Here is a 10,605-nt window from a genome sequence, read left to right as displayed (position 1 = left end):
ATTTTGTGTCTTTGTGCAAATTTGTATGGAAAAGAAACAAGCAAACCTTACACCCCTTTGGTTTGCATGTGTAACCCCTACTCGCCTCACTCTGAGCAGGACTCGAATTGGCATCTCCGGTATGGGAGGCGATTACTATTTTTGCATTATCATGATTTCATTGGTTATATCACAGAATCAGCGAAATCATAAGAGCTTCATAGTATAGTTCACCCCAAAATATCATTAATTCACCCTCATGTCTTTGGAAAGCAGTATGGTTTTCTTTCTTACCTGTAACAGAAATATTTAGACAGAGTTTGTTTTTTGTATTGCTCTGTAGTGTACAGAAATGTAAATACAAGAATGAATGAATGAGCTTTGAAAATTGTGGAAGGAAAGTTTTTTAGTTTATAAATTTTAACAGAAACATTAATGTGGACAAGGACATGGACATTCATGATTAACAGAAAAAAAGATTCCAGATGTTTTCTGTCCTTTTGAGTTGGTGTAGCCCATATTTCCCCTATGGTTTAAATGTGAAAATGTCACACATTCTTCAGTGAGCTTTTCCTTATTTGTACATCCTCAGTAATGGTTAACTCTTGTTTCTTCTCTCTCCCTCTGTCTCTCTCTCTCTCACACACACACACAGACACGTCTCTCCCTGTGAGGGGTATTTTTTATTGCCTCTCTAAAGTTTACTTGCTACTTCCATAAACCCCCTCAAAGCAAACAACTGTGGCTATGTGCAACAAGCAGAATTCTGCTACTCTTTTGACAATTTGCCTGTTGGTCATACAGCCACAAATATGGACACTGCTTATACTGTAATGTACACACAATAGCCACAGGATTCAGCAAAAACTGTTACACACAAACACTGCAATGAAAGGTTTATTGTTATTATTATTATTTTATGACCAAAGGTAAATTTCATTAAGACATGCGCAACACAAAACACTGTGACAAACTCTTCCTCTCAAGTTTGTCAACTAGAAAAGCTCCATATTAATAATTATCCATAAGCACATTATTATAGGTTGCATGAGGATCTCAAATATGCAGCTGCATACTGAGACTTGTGGTAAAACTGTTACTGTTACAACAAGCTAAGACCCATAAACAATATCAAAAGGTTCACTATGCCATTATCATCCATTTAAAATTCTCTTTGAAACATTTTAATTTCTCAGACTACTGAGACATTTTAAAGCATGTCATTTCCATTTTAAAAGTTAGTCATCTGTGTTCTTTCTTTTTTTATTCCAGGTCGTAACTAGTCTTTACCCGGCTGATGTGGTTTGGGGTTGCTAGACAAACTGCAAACTCAGGCATTCCTCTATAATGAAGGACATCTTGCACCCAGTTCTTTTATAGGTGGGATTTATTTATTTTTTTCTCTGTAGACACTGCAGGATACATTTTTATTTGAGACGTTTTAAGGGCCATCTAACATTCCTTTCTAAATAACATTCTTAGATGCATTATTCATTGCAACCATTATATGGGATCTTTCAGACAAGATGGCGGTGTAAAACATTTTTACAGTAATTATTAATAAAGCACACTATAATATCTTTATAAAAGACCTTAAAAGAAATAATAATAAACAATGGAAAATTTACAATTAAAATATTTATTGTTAAAAAATATGTAATTTCCTACAACAATTCTAGAATGGAGCAAGTGGAACAGGTTCCGCTTTCTGGGAAGTTCATCCATGTTTTCTCACAAGATCACATCCTACACTGATTAAAAATAAACAGATTATCTGCAATGAAAGTGTGTCTTAAACCACTGTTAAAGGTCATTCATTGCACATTAGGGGAAAATGGATGTTTGGACTTGTGATGAGAACCTTAGTCAAATTAATTCCGGATTCAGTCTCACACAAAGTTAAAGACGAGGTTCCGCTTCCTGACAAGGAGACACCACATCCTCTTAGAGTGTAAACAAGGGAGAGGAAAACATTTCTATTGAATAGCAAGCCATTTTTAGGGCACAGGAAGGATATCACAAAGCATGAAACTTTTATTTCAAAAAAAATCTGTATGAAACGAGGAGATAAACTCTTATGTAGACCCTCAAGTAAGCAGATGTCATTTTGATTAGAGTATAGCCATCCTGGTCTTTGTGAACAAGCCAAAAGAATACGTTTGGCCTAAATTCAAACTGTAAAGATATGGCAGACTGGGTGTGTTTGTTAGTCAACATGCCCTGTTGAGCTTCGAGAGGCTCTCATTAATACAGCAAGTCGTTATAGAACTGGGAATTAAAACATTCCAGTGTGCTGGTTCACTTTTTAAGATTTCAGTCTTACCAAGAATATTTCACATTCACCAGTTAAATTCCTGTTGCTATTCCAGGTGTAAGCAGATTAATGATGGACAGAAATGCTCAAACAGAAAAGCTTTTTTAATGATATATTTTAAGAACAGTAAAAGACATTAACACATGTAATAATATATATTTTAGAAAGCACAAAATGTATAGATTTGAACAGGAGCCTTGTTCATTATATGCATTTGCGTTATGAATGATTTCATTTACTTTAAGCCGTTTCTTCATTCATGAAAGATCCTTTCCAAAGCATTACAAAATGCATTAACATGTGCACGTATCATTACTGCCTCCTGCTGGTAAGGTTCTTCGGTTTCAATAGCATAGTATTGTCAAAAAGTCATGTATTGTGAAAGAAATTACAATCTATAAGCAATAGAAGCAACCAAGGATTCAAAACTAATGTCAATACACACTCTATGAAAATCTACATAGCAACATGCCAAGGTCAGTCAACTGTATTCTATCTGTGTTTTTCTTTAAAAAAAAAAGTAAATAAAATGTCACACAAAAGTCACGCACACCACCTTCACCCCTACAAAATATACCACAAAATATTATTCTGGTCAAAAACTGGTCACATGTGAGTAAATGAATACTGAATTATCAAATGGGTCAAGCCGCACACTGTGGTTAAAGGGATACTTCACCTCTGGGAAGATGAATGTGTATTTAAAATAGGTCATTTAAGTAGAAGAAATGTGAAGAAATTTTTGAATTTGGAGCTTTCTAGACTGAGAAAAGCCAGAAAATGTATTTTTGGCTTATGTGGATGAAAGACAACAACTCCCAGAATGCACTTGCTTCGCTGCCTTAGGAGGCCACGCCTACCGGTAAGAGTGCGCAGTTGAAAACAACAAAGCTAGCCTACGTGATGAGTTTGCGAGGGATTTAGAGATCGTTCAAAATGTCCGGGATTCGGCTTTTGCGTTCTACAGTCGCCATTCATCATGTTTACTGTGGCGAGCAGGACGAGGCTGACGGCCGCGGGAGAACGGCGCGAGGCCGGTGGCGTGATTACTGAGACGCGCCGGGTCTCGCATCTCTCACGGAGGAGCGGGAATTTTCTTAGCAATGGTAAAACGCACATCAACCGATCACTTGTTTAGCGTTCATGTAAACACTACATTCAAATTCACCAATCGGAATGAATTCAGTTAGATTGAAACAAAAGGTGCATGTGCATGTAAACAATGAATGGCGACCGCAGAACGCAAAAACCGAATCCCGGACATTTTGAACGATCTCGACGGCCGGACAAGTCCAGGAAAAGGAGGATGGTACTTACTCAACTTTCTCCTACTATTCAGCTTTCTCCACAGAACAAGAGCCTGCTAGCTTAGCTTCCAAAGAAAGACGGCTGATACTGTGTACATTCTGTGAGTGAGATCCCCCCCTCTATGGGCGGGCTGAACACATGCGGAACAACGCCATCTACTGGCTGTAGTTTTTAGACTCTGGCCAGAAAATCCTCCGATGACGCAAAATGACGATTTTTGCATCATCGGAGGATTTTTTCCAGACAAAAAAATACATAAATCTCTCGTCTCAGGGGGATATGAGGGTGGAAAGCATGGTAATTCGAAAATACTACAGGTTTTCTACTAATACAAAGCTTAATGCTAAATCCTGAAGTATCCCTTTAAATGGTATGTAGATAAGAGGGATTTCAACATTTTTTAATAAACATCTAAATAAATAGTATTCATCTCTACTCTTATTGCTTATTGTAGGTTGTCAAGCCCTGCTATATACCATGCAGTATGATATTGCACTAGCAGCAAATAGATTAAAATTTGTATTGTTTGCCAAATATTCACATGTTGCCAAATACAGTGACATCTTTCTTTTGAATCTTGAGCTTTGTGGTAACTTCATTTGTACTGATACATTTTAATGCAGTGGTGCATGCTATCTGACACAACCAGGAGATCATGTGGTAAAAGTGCCAGTCCACGAGGGCTGCTCAGTCCATCAGACACAATCACTCGTCCTGCCCCTTCAGAAGGATAAAGAAGCACTCTATGTTTTTCTCCCCAGTCTGCCACCAACACAGCCCCATCCTTATCAATGCAGAGGCCCCAGGGACAGGAGAGTACAGGCCCTAAGCTGGAACATACACCCAGGATTCGTAAGGTGTCCCATCCTGGTCCTAACATCTTCACACAAGGCTCCTGCCCCATTTCACTGCCTCGCTCAGACACTGCGACCAGACCAGAGTGCAGGCATGCTGCAACCAGATAAGGCCTGTGGAAACCAGTCACCACAGTGCGTTCCAATCTGGAACCAGTTTTAGGTTCAAGTTTCAGTGCAGTAAGAGTACCCTTTCGTATATCTGCAACTAGGAATTCATCTCTTTGGGTGACTGTCACTCCCCTCGGTGCTTCCAACTCATCTCGAGGCACTCCTGCAATGTAGGGTCCTCCTCCAAATGTTTGGAGGAGACGCCCATGCCGACTAAGGATCAGGAGAGCCCTCTCAGCTGCACAGCTCAGAGCAATCAGACCCTTGGCATTAACGGCCACATCAAAGTAATTACGGCAGCGTCGTGAGGAGCCTCCTAAGTCGTTACTTGTTGTCACTTGTTGTAGGACGTTGCCATGGGCATCAGTTACCTGGACACGAGCATTCCCACAATCCACAAGGAACAGTTGACCTTGTGGTGTTGCGTGGACACCACTGGGTAGCGTGAGATCAGCACGTCCTGAGCCTTGTTTACCAAACTGCCGGACAAGGCGCACCTCCTCTGGTGCCAATGATTCCTCATCCTCCTCTAACACTAGGAGGGCTGGCTCACTCCTCTCTCCCCGCATTCTGTTCTCATTTAGAGAATTCTGCCGTCCTGCTGTAAGGTGGTTCAGTCTTTTCTGAGATGAGTTATCGATAACAGACATAGAAAGCGAACGAGGCACCCTACTGGAGCAAGTAGCGTGTGGTTGGGTGCTCTTTTGAGAGAAGTTACCATGGCTGGGACAGGATTTAGTCCGTGACACCTCGCATTGTTTTTGGAAGGTGGAACTTGAGGACATTTGACTCTTGGAAACAGACCATATGCTTGATTGCGGTGTTCTGGTTTCACTGAGGGGTCTGTTACAGTAGGAAAGGTCAGCAGCTGATCTGGAGAGGCGAGCAGTAGGACGCAGGGAGTTGGAGAAATCCCTGGGGGAGCTGACAATGAAAGTGTACCCAGAATCTACACTGTCTGCAGGGGATGGTGCACGGTTTTGTGGGTGATCATCTGAGGATGCACTTAATTGGGAGCAAGACCTGCCATGAAAGAAGTTGTTGTTGCTGCCTTGACTAGAGATGATCTCTCTGGGGCTTTGTGGTGATGAGTGTGTGCCATACCTTGATGTTTCTCTTGAAGATCCGGTCCTTCTGGCATGATTTTTATGGTCAAACTGATTCAAGAACCAGCCACCTTGTTCTTGGTGACCTTGCTCTGGAGATGGAGAGAGTTCTTTTTGCCTTTTTGCTCTCTGTGAAGCAAACTGTGTGATTGGTTCATTTTGTATACAAGCAAAATCCTCACCCTCTAACTCACCATGACTAAGGGATGGTACAGCCAAGAAGAGCTCATCTCCTTTGCATTCAGATGTAGGCGATTCACACTCATCCTCCTGTGATGAATCACGTTCACATGGGACTTGTTTAGGGGACCAGTGACGCAGTTGTGGGGACTTGCGTTTTACCTCTTCTCCTGATTCATCATCACTTCGGGCTGACAAACGGAGCTTCCGGACAACCCTCAAGTTGCTACTATTTGATGAGTGCCTTTGATTAAGCCCAGGAGATAGGATTTGGTTCTGCCCAGGAATTGTTCCATCAGGCGTACTCTGGCCTTCTCCACCAGCATGAGCCCCACTGCGTATTTCAGTGGCATGGAGGGAACACATTTGCCCCAGCTGCCCACAGCCTCCTACAGGAATATGAACATTGTGATCTTGCACATTGATATCACCAAAGGTTACAGCGTTTGGTTGGGCACTTGGTTTAAAAGATACACGTTTGAGTGTAAGTGAGACTTCCCAAGGCTGGACCAGTTCTGTAACGCCCTTAAGAAGCTGGTCCCGCTTCTGATCCCCCTCTCGATTTTTACTACCATCACCACCACAACTTTTCCTTATTAGCTCTCGAAGTTTAATGACTTTATATAATCGCTGGTCTACTAATCTTTGTCCAACCCTTATGGCTGCCCCATTCTCCCTCTGCACCTGTTCCAGTCTGCGCTGTAGATCCCTGTGATCCTGTTCTACCCTTTCCAGTAGACGGTGCTCCTCCCTTTGTGCTCCAAGCAGTGCACGCTCCACACCTCGAACTACTGTCTGCGCTTCAGTCACTTGTTGCTCCCGCAGACGCCTGAGGTCTGTCTCACATCTTGCCAAATCACATAGGGCCTGGGTAGCCCAACATGGTAAGGAAAACGAAGATCCTATAGGAGTAAGCTTTGAGTCCTCATGAGCTTCTATGTCTGACTGTGCTGATGGGCTTAGAGGGGGCTGTGGAGATGTACTACGGGAAGTCTTGTTGCTCACTGGAGAGCCAGCAGACATATTTGCAGAGAATTTGTAGATGCTATTTGCAGAGGTTTGTATCAAGGCCTATTTTGGACCTGTTAAGAAATGTACAGAAAAAGAGGGGTTAATACTGAGGCCATTAGAAAAATTAGCTTCATTGCACTAAATTGTATTTAATATTAAGGTATTTATCATTAAAAAAATATTATTAAGGTAATCACATATTTTTTGAACAATTGTCTTTTCAATTGAACAATTGAAATTCATCAAATGATTCTCTCTCAGGTGAAATATTTAATCTTAATTATTTGGATATTAATTTGATCAATTTTACTGTCAAACAGGTTTCACACCAACAATCACATCTTACGTGACAGATTAGATAAGTAAATGTTATATTTTATAGTTATGTGGCATTTTATTTTATTTATTTTTTTTTATCTGTATATAATTTAATGTAACGCGAATGAAATGTTTAACCAGCAAGGCTTTAAAACACATACAAATAATACACTTTTGTGAATAGCAGAATCCCATCATAAATTACATTTTAAAATATATTAAAACAGAAAACTTTTTACGGTATTTTAAAAAGACTTATTTAAAAAAAAAAAGAATTAAACCTTAACTCAAACTAAGGTAAGTAATGCACTACCTGCAATTCAACCTATTGTAATGTTGAATAAATAGCAGAATCCCTTGAGTGTAACTCTACCTCTGCATTAACATGTGATGTGAATGTACATTTCATTGTACATTTAAGACATAAGTGCAGGATAAAGCTTTTGACAATGGCAAATCAGCTGTTCTCCCGTAGTAGACGGAAATTCAGACTGCTGAAAATTCAAAGACGGTTGCTGTAGAACGTCACGAAGTTGCTTTTAAACGTATTTTAAACGCTTGTCACGCATGCGCAACAGAATGCCGTTGCCGTTCCATCAGCAGCTGTTGCTTAAAGTCCCTATTCTCTCAATTATTGCAATGTTATGCAATTAATCTTATGATCGTTAACGCTGCTATTACATCAAAATATCTTATAGTTCTGGATTATATCCTGAGAATTTTTTAAAAATTAACAAGCTAAACAAAGCAAACAAACAAAATGCAGATATTTTTTAAGTTTTCATCTCAACCTTTTTTAATGTTATATCTAAGAAGTTTCTTGGAGACAAAAACACAACACTCAGCCCATTGTTTCAGGCTCTTGTACGGACTAAAAGTAAAAAGCTTACTCTGGGAATTTGATATGGTTTGCTGTCTTGAGGAACAGTTGCTAAACACATTTGAGAGGGCAGATAGTGAAACAAGACCAGAGAACAAAGGATGCACATTTTGTTTGTCTTCTCTGACTGTCTTTATATAATCGATGGAACAGCTATATATGGAACATATTGATTATGCAACTGATTATTTCTTTGCCGTTTATGATGATTATTATTATTTCTATTACTTTGCCTATTTAAGAGATGCAAAGAAAATATTTTTCCCACTGGCTGTACTGATGAGCATGTGATAAAAAACAACTTTGACCTTGACTGACAGATGGAAAACTGAGAAACTCTGACAGAACTGAGGAATTGAGGGAACCAATGATTGGCAAGAGAGACTACTGGAAAACACATGGCAGAAAAGTGAAAGACAGACAAATGCAAGCAAAGGCGAGGGAGAGACAGATATTCAGAAGAAAGAGAGTCCGAATATTTCTAGCACTGAGGAGATCATTAGCATTTCAAATTCAGGGAGGCAGACAGTTGAACGAAAGAGGACAGCATATATGTGGGAGGCATAAGACAGACTAAAATGGAAAAAAAAAACTGAGAAGTGCACTTGCTCTCCATTGTTCACTTGTATTCTTACTCTGCAGTCTTCTTTTTCGGCACTTCAGGCCCCTTCAAGCTCAGTGTGACATCAGGCACAACGTTCTGATACTTAATTCATGATGAGGTATGAAGCAGTCGAGTCCAAAATGTGCATGTGTAGTGGGAGGAAGAGACCTTGAAAGTAAAGAAAATTAGGTTATTATCAGAGGACATGAATATTCATGCTGTGAATACACCGTCTGATAGCAGTGTGTACTTGAGATTGTTTATCAACTAAAGTTAAAGCTTATATTAGTTAAATGCACATATACTATCTTAGAACTTGACTATATATATATATATATATATATATATATATATATATATATATATATATATATATATATATATAAGATCTTGTATACAAGTTAGTATATGAGCATTTAACCAATCAGGTATGTCAATATATATTCACATTCAGGTATTTTCAAATTGAACCTTCTTTGTGTAATGCTATTTTAATGGCACTTTTCCTGATTGGTTCTGTTCGAGAGACAGTGCTAGGAGGGACAAGATAGAAATATAGATGTCAGCAAGAAATGCCAAGCAGAGAAAAAAAAAAAAACATAAGGGACTGTTCACTGTCACTCTATTTGCCAAATCAGCAAAGTTGTAGTGTAGTTTTCTATAAATAATAAAATAAAATAAAGTCTGACAAACAAAAGCTAAAACTTTATAACACTGATGATATTCAAGCGATTTTTTGGTCAGGATGTATAAACATTTTTAAAAAGTTGTTGTCTTAGTCCACAGTCAAGGTGAACTTATGTCTTTTGTATGCTAATTTACAAAACTGGAGATAACACCAATTCATTACAAATTTGAACAGTCATTTGCATTATTGTAACAGTACATGCAAAGTCATTTGATATGGTGCATGTGTTTATGTGTTCTCCTGTGTCTTTTCCTCTCATATTACTTCTTACATTATCTATGAGGGGTTGCTGCAGTTGAACTCTGCATATTGGCTTTTCACAAGAATGACAGTGAAAAACAGCAAAAACAATTATTTTTAGTGCACAAATAACCATTATCAAACTAAATCTAGGCAAAAGCAATACAACTAGTCCACTAAACAAACTGCAAACTGGCAGTGCCAGATAACGATATGAATAATTTCCAACTTATTTATAACCACATAAATGTAAAAAGCAATTCTCATTTATATTCTTTAACTATACTTTAAAAGCATTGCGAAACATTTAATTCCATTGTATTGCTTAAATGACAATTTATTAAAAGAAAAGAAAAATTGTTCAACCCAAAACTAACCAGAAAAGAACTTAGTATTTGACTGTTTATTACTAATCAAAACAATATTTTGTCTTCAATTATAAAAGTGTATTAAATTTGTAAGTCTTACCTGTGTGTCTTTCACCTGCTCCTTTGTCACTGCCCTCCTGTCTCTCAAGCAGGTTTTTGTCCTCTTGCTAGTTGTCCCACTGTTGCTAGGAAACGGTACAAAACAAATTCAGTTAACTACCCGTAATCTAAGTAGACCCAAAACACCCTTTGCAAAGAATGAATTAAGCAAAATTAAAACTATATTCCAAATTTAAAGGTATTTATTTATCACAACGTGCAATTAAACAAATTTCAGGGACTTCATGGAATTTGAATAGCCGTTCTACACGTCTCCTGCACCACCTTATATGTTTATTTCAATACAGGAAACAATATATTTCAAATACAGCACCGTTATGAAAATCTTCGTACTCGTAGAATTTTTCAACATGATAATTTTCTGCAGTTAAAGGTAGGCCATTTATATATTATAAACTTTTATAAATCATGCCTTTATTTACATAAAAATGAACAATGGAGCACTGGTCTTCGCTCATGGAAAAACAATTTTCCGTTAACTAAACTAGACTGATCTGACATGAGAAGAGAAATCTCAGCTACTG

Source organism: Scardinius erythrophthalmus, assembly GCF_964197995.2.
Source record: "Scardinius erythrophthalmus genome assembly, chromosome: 6".
NCBI lineage: Eukaryota > Metazoa > Chordata > Actinopteri > Cypriniformes > Leuciscidae > Scardinius > Scardinius erythrophthalmus.
Note: the sequence above shows the minus strand (reverse complement) of the source record.